Raw genomic sequence first — 18,093 nt, forward strand, 5'->3', positions numbered from 1 at the left:
AGCTACCATTAGGAAAGCAAGAAACATGAAGAGTGTTATGGATTCCTATGAAATTGCATCGGGTCAAAAAATAAATTGGGATAAGAGTTCTTTGTTCTTTATCAATACCCCTGAGGATAGACAAAGAAGGATTGAAAGAATCCTTGGTTGCAAAATTGTTGAGTTCCCTTCAACCTATTTGGGTCTCCCTCTATGTTTGAAGCCTTCGAAGAATTTCTGGATGAAGCTGGTTGATAGATTCAATACCAAGTTAGTTGGGTGGAAAGGATCCCTCCTTAGCCAAGCGGGTAAGGTGACATTGCTTAAAGCCACCCTTCAAAATTTGCCTATATATGCCCTCAGTCTGTTTAAAATCCTCAAAAAGTTTGCGGAGGCAATTGAAAGAATTCAAAAAAAATTCTTATGGTCGGGAGTGGAAGATAAAAATAGAATCCCCCTTATTGCATGGAATAATATTTGTACTCCTAAGAAGTATGGGGGTTTGGGATTAAGAAATATTACTTTATGAATAATGCTTTGTTAGTTAAACAAATCTGGAGAATGAAAGGGGAGGAAAGAGAATGGAATTTAATCTGGAAAAAGAAATATCTTTGCATGCAACCTTGTGAGGAAGAATTTATGGAAAATACTTTTTTGGTTGAAGGTTATGCTATTTGGAATGCAATTCAAATGGCTAAAGATTGGGCAGCAGCTGGAAGAATGTGGAGATTGGGGAATGGGAGAATTATTAGATTTTGGGAGGACAGATGGCTTATGGATAAACCTCTGGAGGAAATTCCTATCTTTAAGGAATGGAAAGACTGGTTCAAAAGTAGGTATGGAGGCTTTGTTAGAAACTACTGGATAAATGGGAAATGGATTGAGTTCAGCTAGCATTGTCTGGGATTAAAATGTCTAGAGATTCTGCTTTCTTCTAAAAATTTTAGGGACAACGTTGAGGATTCTATGATTTGGAAGGAAACTTTGGATGGGAAATATTATGTGTCTTCAACAGTGTCTATCCACAACAAAGTGTCAGACGAGATCCCTTTGTGTGCTAAAATATGGATAAAGAAGTTGATGCCCAAAATTAATATCTTCTTTTGGATTTTTATCCAAAATAAGGTGTTAACTCTTGATAATCTCCACAAACGTGGATTTGTTTTTCCTAACAGGTGCTCTCTTTGTTGCAGGGAGGAGGAGTCTGCTTGTCATATCCTCTACCAGTGTAATTTCAGTCAGGAAATCTGGAATATGATTTTCAGTAGGTGGAAGTTGTGTTGGGTTTTCTTGAATTCTTTGGAAGAGTTTTGGCAGCAATGGTTTTGTCCTACTTCTAATTCTAAGAATGTTGAGCTCTGGAAACTTACTCTCCCTAATGTTATATGGAATATTTGGAAGGAGCGTAACAACAAGATTTTTAGGGACAAAAGTGCTAACCCTCAAGTGGTGGTGGATAAAATCTATAGAGGGATTTTTGAATGTTTAAATGGAACTGATCATGGTTTAGCTGCTAAATAAGACTTTAATGAAAGATGGAGTTTATCCAAAAATAGAATCAGTGTGGATAAGGGTCGGGATGGTCTTGCATGGTGCTTTCCTTCTCAGGGATGGATTAAGGCCAACTTTGATGGGGCATCTAAGGGGAATCCGGGGAAAGTTGGTTATGGGGGAATTGTCAAGAATTTTGTTGGAAGTTGCATTGTGGCAGTTGCTGGCCCCTTGGGTAATCAAACTAGTCATTATGCTGAAGCTGTTGCGGTGTTGAACACTTTGATTATTGCAAAAGATCTTAATCATGATAATCTATGGTTGGAAGGAGATTCTCTTAACATAATTAAATGCCTTAAGGGAGAAATTGAGCCTTCATGGACTATAGAAAATATTATTTTTAGAGCTAGAGAAATAATTGCTAACTTTAAATTTATTATTATAGAGCATGCCTATAGAGAAAAAAAAATGGGGTTGCGGATGGGTTAGCAAACCTAAGCGTTATGTCTGAAGCCCAATGTATATGGAATGGGGAAGTTAATATGGATTTTAATATTAAAGATCTTATCAGAAAGGACAGATTTATGGGGAAAGAGGGATCGCACGATTAATCATGAATGTTGTAATGAGTAATATTCAAATGTTTAGAAAGGTAATGATGACACGTCAGAATGGCAGAGTCCTAATTAAAAATATTAATTTACCGCACACTTTGTGGGTATGCATTTTCAAAATTTCGAGTGTCATTGGGAAGAAAGCTTTGAAGTTGCAGAAGAGAAGAAATTGTAAATCGAATTCTACAATGGGGGGATCTAAGAAGAGAGGAACCTGATAATATTTCGACATGGAAGGAGATGCCTAAGGTTTGGGCTAAGTTGGAGAAAGGATTCATGACGAATTTCATGGAAAGGTTGGTCGACTATGATAAAGGCAGAGTTAACCTAGCGGTCACCAAAGTCACTGAAAATTGGATTAACGGATCCTTCAAAATTCATGGTGTTAGGTTTAAGCTAGATGTGGATCTCATAGCGATAGTTACAGGTATGCCCCACTCTGGTCTTAACTTCTTTAGAGACATGAAAGTGTCTAATAACGTTGTTAAACTTTTTCCGTGAAAAGAGAAGGAGAGAGCAAAAATAGGAAAAGCTACGGGAGGTTTTATGATGCTTCTAATATTAAGAAAATCTGGGGTTGTGTGCTCAATGCCATCATTGAATATATTACTGTGGAGGGTCGTTTTACCAGGGTCCACACATACCATTTTGTGATTTTAAATCATTTTAGACATGAGAAGAGGATATCTCTGCCTTATTACCTCTTTAGGTCTTTGTCGCGGTCTCTGAATAAACATAGCAAGAACCCTACTTTGCCTGTGATTCATAGCAACCTTATTTTGCTCATTTATGAGCATTGCAAGATCCTGGCTATCCAGGAAAACAAGAGATTGTTGCCGTCTCCGGGGAAAGGTAAGAGGAAGATGGAGGAAGGCGGGCCTAGCAAGGAAGAGGGTACACAGAGCAAAAAAGGTAAAAAAGCTACTTTGGAGAAAATTCAAGAGGATAAGGGTAATCAGAAGAACACGGAGATTGAATCTGAGGACATTGGTAAAGATGGAAGTGAGATGGAGACCGATGAGTCTAATGGAGAGGAGAGTTGGAAGGAAGAGGAAGTGGGAGAAGAGAAAGGAGGAGCTGAGGAAGTTTCTAATCAAAATAGTCTGACCCACAGTATGAGCATAGGAATTGTTAACAGTCAGCCATTGGAAGAGCAAGACAAGGTTAATGAGGAAAAGGAAATGGAAATTGAGCAGGAAAAGGACAAGGAAACTGAGCAGGAGAAGGACAAGGAGAATTCGAGCAGGTGTCAGGATAAAGATGGAGAGGGGATTATTCTGGACAAACTCAAAAACCAGTCTGAGGCTCGCATGGGTTTTGACAGGTGGGTTTATGAAGGAATCAAGAAGATGGAAAAAATTGAGAAACAGAAGGAAGTAAAAGGGAAGAAAGCCAAAATAAACTAGGAACAATGGAAAAAAGGAATGGAGGAAAAATTGGAGTAGTTGGAAGCTCGGATTGGTAATCTTGAGGAAGGAAAAACAGCTATGAAAAACTTTATGATGATGATTCTGGACATCCTTACCTCTATTACTAAGAATTTAGAGGATATTTCCAAGTTCCTTGAAGGTTCTAGCACCCCCAAACCTGTAGTGGATCTTGATATTGATGAGGATACTATTGAGGCAGGAACAGTGGAAAGTGCTCCTAGTGGTGCGGCGAAAAGAACAAGGGCGAGCATGAAAAAAGCTGTTGCGGCCTCTTCCAAGGATATCCCTAAGCTTAGGGATAATATCAAAGATTTGCAAGGGATTAGTGGAAATTTGGCTAATGCCCTAAAAAACATGAAGTAATTTGTTTTCTGTCTTGTTTATGTTTTAGTTGGATTTGGCTGGTTTTGTTGGGCTTTTTTGTTGATTTATGCCCATGACTGTGCTGGTTTTTTGGCAGTTTGTCTTTTCTTGTTGCTTAATGCTTTTATCTCTTAAGGATATTTTGTAAAGGGTTTCGGGATCCCTTCAAAACCTACTTTTCCCGTAATCAAAAATGAAGAAAGAGTATGAGCTATTAAACCTAAATTCCAAAAAGAAAGTTAATTAGAGGAAATGTTATTTTCTAATATCTTCAATGATAATTTGAGAGAGCATATAATATTTCAGAATATCTCTTTTATTCATTTTATTATTATATAAAATTACAAAGTTATATTTGTGTTAAATAAATTTCAATAATTTTTTTTCTTCTAAATTTTAAAATATTAAAATATAATAATTTTCTTCTAATTAACTTATGTTTCTTGGAAATTAATTTATTGAAGACTATTAAAATAAATAAATATAGAACATTAAAAATAATGAATTATGTTTTGTTTCAAAGATTGGATATTTACTTAATTTCTAATAAAACTAATTATAAATGATCTTACAGTAACTATTAAATAATTTAAAGTAATGAGAAAATTGAATAAATTGATATATTATTATATTTCATTTCCAAATGATTCATTTAAAATATGAGAAAAAAAAACACTTTAACTTAATATATACATTTTTATGAAATAAATCTACATATTATTATATGTTAGTTACAAGCTATTCATTGAATAAAATAACATTGCATGTCAAATTCCTGCAACCCAAAACATAAATACTATTATTAAAGGGGAAAAACAAATCTTGCCTTAAATTAGAAGATGTCCTTTCAAAACTTTGTTCAATTATTGATTGGATCAAGCAAACATTATCCTTTAAGTGCTCTTTTGACTTTGAAAGAAATGTATTTATTATCCTTAACTTAAATTGGAAGGTTTTCTTTGAATTTTTTTTAATCATGAGTTGGGCCAAGTGAAATGTCCCTTTGGGTGGGCCGTTTTGTATTTGAAGCAAATAGTTTGTTGTCACAATTAAAAAATAAAAAATCAACCCCCCTTTATAATGCCTCCATCATAGAACTAGGAATCCTTTCAATAGTCAAACAATTATATATATATATATATAGATATAATCTTGCACATGCTTCTGAGAACAAAATTTTCAAACAAAATTTTCAATATATATATGTGTGTGTTTTGTGCAAGATTATTTGTGTAAGATATTGACGAAAACCCTGGGCAATATTTAAAAGTATTGATTCATATATCCAAATGGGATTAGTATTTTTAATGGATTAGAGGTGGAGAGGCTTATCATTAGAGGTTCTTGTCTCATTTTCTAAGGAATTGAATAAGTATTTTAAATGTTTTACAAGTAAATCAATGTGTTATTAAATTTAGTGTTATTTTTTTAATTATTTCAAGAGAAATAACCAAGGGTAGATTGTGATGAATTGAATAAATTCATAAAAAAATTCTTAACATAAATTTGATAATAAGTAGTAAATATTGTTTGAAGTGTATGATTTAGAGGTATTCATTGTAACTTTATGTTGTTTTTATGACTGATTAATACAATGGAGTATGGATGCTTTTAGAGGCTGGGTTTTTCCCTCGTGAGGGTTTCCCGGGATATATCTTGTGTTATCTAGTTGCTTGTCTATTTTTTATCTTTGCATTATGATGATTTCGTAAGCTTGTAGGCATTCTTTTCTCTCATGGCTTATGTAGGAAATGAATTATTTGTATATGGGTATAAAGCATTATTTCCTAACAAGTGGTATCAGAGCTTTCATGGTTGATTTGGATTGATAACCCTAGCTTGAGTGGAAGAGATACAAAGTGGAAGTCATGGACATGCATGAAAGGATTGGAACATTACAAGGTATGGGACACACTTGCAAGTTGTTTTATTGTAGATCTGAGGGTTTTAAGTTTGTTGTTATGAAGGGTTGTTTGTAGATTTGGGGTTTGGAAAATATTGGGTCAAATGGGTTTCCTTTGGATGTGCATTTAAATGAGGGTTTTGGAGAGAGTTTTCATAAATGACCCTGTGGGACAAAACGAACCTTAGCATTGGATCCAGGTTGGCCGAGAAACAAAAATTGATATAAAATTTTCCCTAGTTTGGCCACAACTGAAAAAAAGGGCAGAAATTGTTTGTTGATGGTTGCAACAGCTATCAAATTTAAAGTGGCACAGTCTGCAAAAATAAGAAAAAATAAAAATTGTCCTGTCGAAAAATTATTTGTGGTACGTGCAAAATAATTTAAAAAATTAAATTTAAATCAGGAGCCTATTTGTTGATTGAAAAAATAAATTAAAATATATTTCTTAGAAAAATGTCCTGTCAGATTACCTGCAAAATAAATTAAAAAAAATATATATGTGGGGGAGGCGTATTTTGAAAACATTGAAAAATATATATATAATATATTGAATGTGGGGGAGCGGGGGGTGGACGTACTCGCACCCCCACGTCCCCCACAATGACTGCCATAGTACTGTCTCCGGTATTGTGGTAGTACTGCTCCATAAAAATTGCCACATACACTGTTAAATGAAATTTTTGGTTTTGAAGAATTAAACCAAAGTTATATTAATTTCGAGTCCAGAATATTGGAAATTTGAAAAAATGAATCCACAAATTATTTCCATATAAGGAAATTGGTTGATTTTATTCAACATAGCATAACTTTCACCCAGGATGTTGCCGATTCTGAACACTACAATTTGGTATAAGTTTGGCTACTTTATTTTGCAATTTTGACATGTTTTTGGAGCTTGGAAGCTAGATGTTCTTCATTACATAGTTTTGGTCATAACTTTTGCATACATAATCGGTTTTTCAATTTTGAATAGGCATTGGAAAGAATGTTCAGTCTACTACAGTGTGGTATTGTTATTTTATTAGTTTAATAAGTTTGGAGAGGTGTGTACTTGTTCGATCACTTGTAGGTGCTTGAGATTTGGGGTGTGAGCGGGAGTGCATCTAGACGAGTCATGAGACGAAACCTTGAGGGAGTACATATTTTTATGAGATATTTATGATGCTATAGATGATTATCAGATTTGGTGCTCCTTGGTATAGGTTTATAGGTGTTTTTCAAAGTTGGACTTTGATGGTGACAGGTACACAAGTTTTCTTTGGTTTGAAGTCATGGTTGGACATGGTTTGAGACTTGGAGTTTCATGTGGGTGAGAGTTGAGTGCAAGAGAAGCAATGGTTATGATTATGGTGTCATGGGTATGCAAGTACATGTTTTGCATTGACACGACATAGTCATGTTTGTGGTGATTTGGTTTGATATTAGGAGGTTGTTTATTATCTCCTTGGTTCTTTTTTGGTTCCTTGACTATGGTACTTGGTTGTGGACATGTTTGTAAAATCATATTAGATGTTGATTTGGTGTTTGAGTCATGTGGTCTACAAGATCATTCTCTTTGATGTCTCAGTTTGTAGTTTACTAATGTGATGATGAGTTTGCATGTTCCATTGATTAAATCTTTGAGTTATGCAGTTTGTGGATTAGGGTCCATTCACTTGCAGTGGGGACTCGATGTGAACTGTCTATATCCATGCGATTGATTCATTGTTGATGCAAACTTTTTTAGTTGGCCTTGCCTGTGGTCATTTGTGCATTGGCGTGTTTTTTTTGAGATGAGAAGGTGGATGATGTTTATAGTACCTGGATAGTTGGTGTTGGGACTTGTAGCATGTGGCTTATCATGATGTCATGATAGCTTGCTGATTCATTGGTTATTAGTGGGAGCTTTTGACAATGATGTATTGGCGGTGTAGGATTTATTCATGATTTTGTGGTTTTGTTGGCAGTTTTATGTATCTTCTTGTCTTGGAGTTCATCGTTAAACTTGATGTTATTGAATTTTCAGTTGAATGTGTGTAGACCTGGATGTTCTTCATGTAGGAGATGCTTGTCATGACGCCATGTGTAACTTGATATCACAATTTAGTGGGAGTTGTTGGCAGTGATGTGTATTCATCATTGGATGGTGGATGATCTTCTTAGTCTGCAAATGTTGGAGGAGCTCTTGATCCTGTTGTTGTAGAGGGTCTTTCACATTTGTAGGTGCACTAGTAGGAGATGGTTGTCTTCATGTTGATTGGAGATGGTTACAGGTGATATTTGGTTTAGAGTATTTGATTATGTCATGGTTTACTTTTGATTACCAATTTAGAGTTTGGCATGATATATTTCTCTTGAGACCATGTTATGTTCACTTGGAGTATGTGAACTTCATGATATTTGAGGATGTTGATATCTTGAGGGCTCAAGGAGTCCTTGGTTGAGGTGTGTTTTTATGCTTTCATTTGACATGTTATCCTTGTTTGATAGGATGGTTGATATTATGTCATGATACACTCTTGATATGCAATTAGAGTTATGGCATGTTACAATTACTTGATATGTTCATATGGAGCATGTTATCTTGTAGGAGGAAATGGTTAGATCATATTGTCATGTTTATGATCTTGATTCAGTTGTTGGAGCTTTGACATTAATCTTGGTTGGTTCTCTTTGTATTGGGTGTATGATCATTTTCTTGATCCTTCATGATGGTGCTATGTGTTGCATTTGGAGTTTGGCATGGATTGATCAGTTATAGATGCTCATGGATACATGGAGATGTAGGTGGTGCTAGTATTCTTTTATGATTAGAGACATGTGTTGGGACAGTTGGTTATTTCAGTAGGAAGACCGAGGATACTTCACTTGGTATAGAATTGAGAGGAGATTGTTCTTAGTGTGAGTCATGATGACTTGGATAGCTTGAAGAGAATTCTCATTCCCCACTCTTGGTGTACTTGACAATTTGCTACTTGAGAGGTATTTTCCATTGTTCCTTTCAAGTGCATTATGTTTATGCTTATCTTTCATAGATATGGATCTTAATCTCTGAAGATGTTTAGTTTTGGAGGGTTCATTTTGAGAGATGTATAGCATTGATTGTCTCCTTGTTCACATGTTGATGTTATGATATCATTATGAGGATGTTAGGAGATGGTTTAATGGGATAATTTCCTTCATTGAGAATGGTTATTATGAGTTTGATCTTCTTGGTTATGGGAGGCTTACATCCATGTTGGCGTTACATGATACTTATGTTGATTTGATCTAAGAGATTGAACATGGTTTTAGGTGTTGGTTTGGCTTCTCTTTTGGGGTGTTTTAGAGAGGATCATACTTGACACAACATTTCTTATTTGAGGTGTTGGTAGAAGGACAGGTTGCCTCTCTTCATTCTATGTGTTCTCTCTTGTTTGGGAGGATGGTGACATATTGTGGGAGAGTATTCAACAATTGGGTTGCATGTGTGGATCATTGTTATTGTTCTTAGTACTAAATGTTTGATTTAATTATCACACCTTGATATGAATGGTTATTAGTAGACTTGTATGCTTTGAGCTTCATTTCAGATTTGGTATTACCAATGCAGTGGGAGTTCCTGGACATGTATGCATTTCATTGACATGTTTTGATATATGGAGCTTGCTTGCAATTTATGGGTTGATATGATATTGGCATGAGTTTACTGATGTTGGTTATACCTAGGAGGTATGGATGGTTGGATCTATTGGCATGTGTTGTGGATGCCATTCCAATCATGTGGGTTTTTACTTTATGGCAACAACTTGGAGCCTTTGTTATCACATTGGATTTTATGCTTGTGATCATGGATTGGTGCATCTTCACCTTGGTTTGTTCCTTTTCTTCCATAGGTGACATGTTAGAGGATGAGAGGAGTTCTTGCTACGATAGTGGTTAGTTTTATTGCAGGTATCTTGATGGAGCATGAGAGCATGTTGGAGATTAATGTGGTTACATTCATGGCTATGATGATGTATTTCATTGATTGACCCTTATGCAATGTATACAACAAGAGTGAGAATGTTGGGAAATAAGTTGTTGTACACCTTGCATAATAATGTTATAATTATAATATTTATTTATTATGTGAGTTCCCATGGACATGTAACGTAATATTTATTCACTTGATGTTGCACATGGATGTGTAAAACGTAGATATTCCTTGAGAATATTCTAGGGGCCACTTGATGATTTGTATTGTAACATTGGGATTATTATATTGTAATTATTTAATATTGGAAAAAATATTTAAAAAGAGAAAACTTAGTACCCAATATTAAATGTGGGGTCAAGGGTAGTTGTGAGCACATGGTTTTGTGGCACATGATTTTACTTTACCACTAGTTGTTTTTGTGTGAGCTTGGGTCTATAAAAGCAAGCACATGTTTAGTGGTTAAGGTTGGCTGGTGGTTTTGGGCTGTCAATGTGTTGAGTCCTTTGGAGGTTTGCATTTGTGAAGCATGTCATGGGATGTGTGGAATCATGCTTGGACACATGGGAATGCATAGGAGGGCTTGATGATTCAGAGGTATTCATTGTAACTCTATGTTGCTTTTATGGCTAAATAATACAATGGAGTATAGATGCTTTGGAGGCTAGTTTTTCCCTCATGAGGGTTTTCCCAGGATATATCTTGTGTTATCTTGTTGCTTGTCTAATTTTTATCTTTACATTATGGTGATTATGTAAGCTTGTAAGCATGCTTTTCTCTCATGGGTTATGTAGGAAATGAATTATTTGTATGTGGGTTTAAAGCATTATTTCCTAAGAAATCCAAACATACACAGTCCCTATCCTCCAAATCCATTTTGGGTCCTTTTATCCGAAAATCAAAGTCTTCCTCCCTTCCATCCATATTAGGACCCTACGTCCCTCCATCCACGATCCATATGATCCCTATCTCATAATCAAATTAACCTATCATAAATTAAGATCAACAAAGGCATGCATCGTTGAGCATCTTCCAACCATCTACCTACATAAACTAATCCAAAAGACCTACATATCATTCCTATTCATCCATGAATCTCATTCCTTTTGGAATCAATTTGGATGTCAAGCATAAGATCCATAAGTCTAAAAATCCACATACATCTAAAGATCAACATGTCCAATCTGAAAGACATGTCAAATCAAAGAAAATTTTGATCCAAAAGCAAAAGGCAATATCCAAAAGGTTGTACAAAGGCCCATTATGAGAAAGTAAAAATAAAAAACTATATGGATTCCTAAGTCGCTCATATAAGCAATACGTTCCAAAGAACCATAAAGCAAAGAAAAATCAAAATCAATGTGGATTCCCATAAAAAAACATTGCATCCCAAAGAAAAAACAAAATTGGCATCCAGGCTTGCTATTCCAAAAGATTCCTTCAATCGTCCATCTACGCATATCCCACTTTCCAAATATATTCTTCCTTCATCCATTTTGGGTCCTTATGTCCCAAAATCCACATCCACTCCTCCCTCAAAATCTCAAAATCCAAAATCCACTTGTCCTCAATAACTTCACCGCCTATTAAGGTGTGTGCCAACATTCATCTTGAAGACATTTCCATCAATCCTTGCACAAATATACTAACATCCTATCTATTATCCAACACCTATTTTTCATCCTTCCATCCCTCCCATTCAATCCTTTGCATAAATCCTTCATCCATGAAATAGGCGTTTGTGTCATTTTTTCTCACACTTTCCCATGCTCAATCTTATGTCCAATCCATTTCTTAGATATATATGCATGAAACACTTCAGAACCCGAGGTTGTTCCTCTTTAACACCATCTTTTGGTTAGTATGCGTACTTGAGCCAGAAAGAGAATCATTTGTATCTTGATACCGACATCTTATGATCACTATATCTCACACTCTTAATCAATAGCTCTAAGTCATTATGATTTCTTACGTGAAGACATGACTACTGAAAAATATAAAATCTTACTTCAATGTTGTTGTAATTATCGAACCCATGTGAGCTTCATTGCTTACAAGCCAACACACAAAAGATTCAATGACAAGAGAAAAAACAATATCAAAAGATCAAAAAAATAAGAGAAAGAAAAGAAATATTGAGAAAAGAAAAGCAAAAATGCAATATCAAAATGCTTGGCTTTAGGAACATGCGAGTAACTCTATCGAGGCTATGAATGTTTGGCTGATAATGGAGCAATATTCATGAGATTACGACGATAACCTCATCAGAGCTATGGATGCTTGCTAGCAGCAAGGCTCTATCCAAGACACTTTTGAAGTCAGGATAACTCACGTAGTTAGTCATGCTGGATTCTAAAGATTACAATGATCATATGAGCTAGAATAAACCCATTTGCACACACATGGGTAATCAAAGACTAAGTACCTTGATCCGGTTTGGGATTCTTCTTTTCTTTTGATTATGCTTCCTAGTCACTAGATATGCTCAGTTGAATTTTCCAGATGTTCCAAGTGTGAGTTGGGTCTCTATCTTTGAAATGTTTAGGAACACTTATTCGAGCAATTATAGATAGTGTGACAATCTGACATATTGCCCTTTTGCAAATAGAGACCTCTATACTTGGGGGAAAATTTCATCCACTATAACCTTCCTATCGCATCTCCCATTATCCCTCATCCACTATCCATGTCACCTTATCTACATCCATCTTGTTTTTCCATCTTTGATCTTGACAAAGCTAATGATCTTCATAAATATTAGACATCCTATTTGCTTCACCTTATCCATATCGTCTAGTCCATATCCCTTATCATATCCATTCCTTCCTTCCATCATTTAATGCTACCTATGATCTTGCTTCTCCTATCCATATCTCGTTTTCCATCCTTGATCTTTGTTCAAAACTAAGGACAAAAAGAAAAATGCAAAATGTGGTTTCAAAAAAATCTCTTGATATGTCCCTTCATGTTCCATAATAAGCTACCTCCATCTTTCTCCTATCCATCTTCACCTCAACAGTTCATTCATCCATTCATAATATTCCTTGCCTTTCTAGACATTAGGGGCAAACAAATACATCTTGCTTGTAATCCAAAAACTAAAAAAATCCAAAAAAATAAATCATATAAAGTCTTGAAAAAAAAATTAAAAAAACTTTCAAATCCAAAAAAATCATAAAATGTCTTGAAAAATTACAAAATGTCATGAAAAAGAAAAAGAAATCATAAAAAGTCCTAAAAAATTGAAAGAAAATTAAAAAATCTTTGAAAATCCTAAAAACATCAAATAATCTTAGAAAACCATAAAAATCAGAAAAACAATCAAAAACCCAAAAACAATCCATCAATCACAATTCACAATAAATTATCCTTTGCAAAGACAAGCATTTCAACAGACACAAAACACAAAACAGATCAAAACATTGAGCTTAACAAATCAAGCATCAACAGACAAACTACCGAGCTATCTTGCAACCTAATTGATCAACCGCCTATCAGTTTTCAACATCCTTATTAAACAACATGCCTTTATGGATACATTGTTCCTAAAACAAACAACCTATCAGATATCATGCCCTAACGGATACATCTTTCCTACAATGGACATCCTATCAAACAATCATCCTATATAGAAACATTTATCCTTGGCAAGAAGATCAATATGGCTATTGACTTGTTTGGTCAAGTTAGTCTTATCTTTTATTTGATTTTTTTTTATCAATTGGTGATAGGTCATGTTCGTATGCTACTCAAGGATGTCCATAAGTGACTAGAGGAGTCATGATGGTTCATGATCTTTTTCTTTGTTTGTTGTTTGTGGTGTGAACTGATGAAGTTCTAGGGCAATGGTACTTTGGGTGTCTGTGTCGGTATGTTCATTTGGCAAGTATCCTATGCAAAAATAAAAGTCAATGATAACTATGCTTGTGTCTATTGTACATACCTCAACCCTTAGTGCTATACCCAAAATGGAGGGGTTCACTTCTTGTCTGCAATGTGTTTGTTTCTGGAATGGGATATCATTCACACCTTGGTTCCCTATACTTTGGTGTACAAAGCTCCATTGAAACATAATAAGGCTCAATGATGAAACTGTTGTGTTATAATAAAGACATGAGAATTTGTGATAGTTTCAATTCCTCATATCAACTATTCTATCTGTCAATCAATTCTATTTCCTAACATTCTTCACTTGTTACTAGTCATTATTCACTTTCATCATATTTCATCATTCATCCAACTTTCATCTATCATTTGTCTTATACAGGATGCGTCCTTCTTGAAGCTAGACGTTGTCATATATCATTTATCTTATACATGATATGCCCTGCCTGAAACTAGTCATTTTGATATATTATTTGTCTTATACAAGATGCGTCCTTCCTGAAACCAAACTTAATCTTTAGCCAATCAGTCTCATCAATCCAATCAATCAATCAATCTACAAATCACTCTAACCATTTCTTCTACCCAATCAAACCCATTCATGTCATTAAGTTAATCATTCTTTCATCTCTCATATAATATTCTTCTTCTTTCGAGAGATCATTCATGCCTTTAATGCACAAACAATCTCTTAAGGGGGGCATTACACCCTACTATCGTCAGGCACACTTGGGCAGAAATTTCTTTCATTTTATTTGAAACAATATTGTTCCAACATTGTCTCAAAGAGGGGCAAATGTAGACACCTAAAAATGTCCCATCACTAACGCACTAATTATTCCTCTTTTTAATTAAACAATTCTTTAATTATTTAATTAATCTAATATTTATTCTTCTAAACTAATTTAATCATCATATTTCATCTTTACTAATTATTCTAATTCCCTCCAATCATTTAATCATTCAAAACCTCCTCTTCTTTATATTAATTAAATAATTTTTTTATTTAATTAATTTCAATTTAATACTTTTAATTAAATAATTTTTATTATTTAATTTAAATACAATTTTTATTAATTAAATAATTTCTTTAAGCTATTTAATTATCTAATTCATTATTTACTAATTCAAAATTCAAAAACTCAAATTTCCACAAATTCTAATTTCATCTAATTTCAATAAATGTGCATTTCATTTCATGATTTTGAAAATACAAATTCAAACCAAATGCAAACCAAATTTGAATTTCAAATCAATTTCCTATAGCACATGTCAAAATCCTAACTAGCATTGACTTTAAGTCTAACTGTCAATCACCTTATTCTGACTAGGCAATCAATTCAATCAACTTCCCACTCAATTTAGTCATCCCCTCAATTAACTCAGTTAACTCTCTCAATCACCTTTTTAACTCATCAATCAAATTTTTGGAACAGACTCATCAATTTAGTTCACTGATCAATCGATCCAATCAACTTATCAATCAAATGAGTTCAACTCCCAATCAATTCAGTTTCAATTAATCTCGGCCATGGATCGATTTTGTTCTCAAATGCATCCCAATCGTTCAATTCCTCTATTCAAAATCTATGAATTGTGCATCAATTCCCCCATTTTCAATAACTACTATCTTCGAAATTATTGTGCTAATCTTATGCAAGAATCCCAGCGCAACACTGAGAGCCACACAACCACGATAATCGAGAAGAGCAATGGAAGCTAATTAAATCGAGAAAGGGGGTTTTAATGCTTAGTTTCATTATTTTGTTGATTTAATTATATTTCATTGTCATTTACAAATTAGCTAGTTAGATTCAAGTTTTAAGTGGTTAACTTGTTTAATCCAACTTTCTTATGCCTAAATTTCTCATAAAAACATAGGCTTTTTGTTTAGTGTTTCCAACTTAATGCTCTATATCATGACTTTCAGTATAGGGTGGTTAGCTCCATTTTATTCTCAAGAGCTCGGGGGTAGTGTCTTTATTTGGTTGGGGTGGTATGACCTATTTCACTCCCTTTTACTTTCTGGAGCTGGTTAGAGTTGAGGACCATATATTAATAGATGGTGTTTTGGGTTAGGGATCTAATTATGGGATGGTAGTTTTTTCTCTGGTCCAGTGATGGCCATATCTGACTATAAGTAGATGTAAACTTTTATTTTATATTAATATAAATGGGTGTAACCCCATAGTTGCCATTAGGCTATATATATATATATATATGTATGTATGTATGTATGTATGTGTGTGTGTGTGTGTCTGTGTGTGTGTACACACACACACACACACACACACACACACATTTATATAGACACACATGCACCCACCCACCCACACACACATACATGCATACATACATACATAGACATATATACACATATACATATATATACATGTATACACATACATATACACACATACATATATATACATATGTACACACACACACATGTATATGTATATGTATGTGTGTGTACACACACACATGTATGTATGTATGTATACACACACATATACATATACATATACATACACACACACACACACACATATTATTGACATCTTTTAAATAAATATATTTAAATATATAAAATGAATGAAAGATCTTAATGAAGTTTAATCTTAAAAAATATCAATTTAAAAGACATGAAAGCTAACGATTTAGAGACACCTAACAACTTTTAATAAATTTCATATAAATAGCTCAATAAATTAAGTGTCCTTTTTCAACATTATAACTTAGGTGCTTTTAAACACTTGATAAATTATTATTAAATCATTCACTGCAAATCCTCCCTTTAGCCTAAGGGGAATGAAGATAGGATATGGGTCCCATTGATTCGGCCCACGAGACATTACAACACAACATCAACAATCACGTAAAGTTGCAAATAGAATATTATGATTGCAAGGATGAGTCCAAGCTTAGAGTATAGATTTGTAATAGTGATCTTCTTCTAAATCCACAAAATTGTCAAATAGAACACAAATCTAACACAAACACCAATGCATTTTACTAATAAATTATTGTTTAATATGAGATTAGGTAGATTCTAAGATATTCTTCATTTGACACTCGTTCTTCAAACATTGGGTTAAGTACCTCTATCTTCTTATTTACTTTCTTCAAATCAGAAGTACTTCCTATCCAATTTATCATTCCCTACTACATTTACTAACCTAAGTTAAAAAAAAAATGATTACATTCATTTAAATTATACTAAGTTTGATGTAAAAAATTCAAAAGTTTCTATTATAATAAATTTTCAAGATATTTAAATGATATTTTATTTTAAAATTAATAATTAACATAGAAGATTAAGAAAAACATAATTTAAATAGAATACTTATATATTAATTTAATTATAATTATTAAATATAACAAAGTAATCTACACCTATAGAAATGATATATTTCTGATATCTTTTAAATAATTATATTTAAAATATAGACAATGAAAAAAAAATCTTAGTGACATTTAATCTTAAAAATATGTCAATTTAAAAGACAATAAAAAATAAGAATTTAAAGACACTTAATCACCAACCTTAATTTATAAAAAAGATTATGTTTATTTAAATTAACCTAAGTTCAATCATTAAATGCCCCTATCTTCTTATTTACTTTCTTTACTTACACCATTCTTCGATATTAAGTACTTTTATCTTCTTATTTTCTTCCTTTCTTTGACACCATTCTTCAATCATTAAATACCCGTATCTTTTAATTTACTTTCTTTCTGAAATAATAAATACTTTCTATCCAATTTATCATTCCCCACTATATTTACTAATCCAAATTCATAAAAAATAATTACATTTATTTAAATTAACCAAAGTTGAACCTAAAAAAGTCAAATATATCTATTACAATAAATTTTAAATATTTAAATGATATTTTATTTTAAAATTAATAATTAGAATAAAATATTTTAGAAAAATATAATTTAAATACAATGTTTATATAGTAATTTAATTGTAATTATTTAATACAACAAAATAATCCATGATAATAGAAATAATATATTTTTTACATCTTTTAAATAAATATAAGTAAATATAGAAAATAAATTATTTTTTTAATAACATTTAATCTTAAAGATGATCAATTTAAAATATAATAAAAGATAAGGCACCTAATTTCTAACCTAAAGTCATAAAGATGATTATTTTTACTTAAATTAATAACCTAAAAAAGTCAATAGATTTTATCACAATACTTTAAAAAAAAATTACATGATATTAATTTTAAAATTGGTAACTAAAATAATTTTTGAATATTATATTTATATATTAATTTAATATAACAAAACAATCTATGACTATAGAAATAATATATTTTTGACATCTTCTGAGTAAATCTATCCAAATATATAAAACAAAAGATAAGATCTTAATGACCATTTATCTTAAAAAAATCAATATCAATGTCAATTTAAAAGATAATGAACGATAGTGATTTAAAGACACCTAATAACTTCTAATAGGATTTA

The sequence above is a fragment of the Cryptomeria japonica genome, chromosome 3 (assembly GCF_030272615.1).
Source record: "Cryptomeria japonica chromosome 3, Sugi_1.0, whole genome shotgun sequence".
In the NCBI taxonomy this organism is placed as follows: Eukaryota; Viridiplantae; Streptophyta; class Pinopsida; order Cupressales; family Cupressaceae; genus Cryptomeria; species Cryptomeria japonica.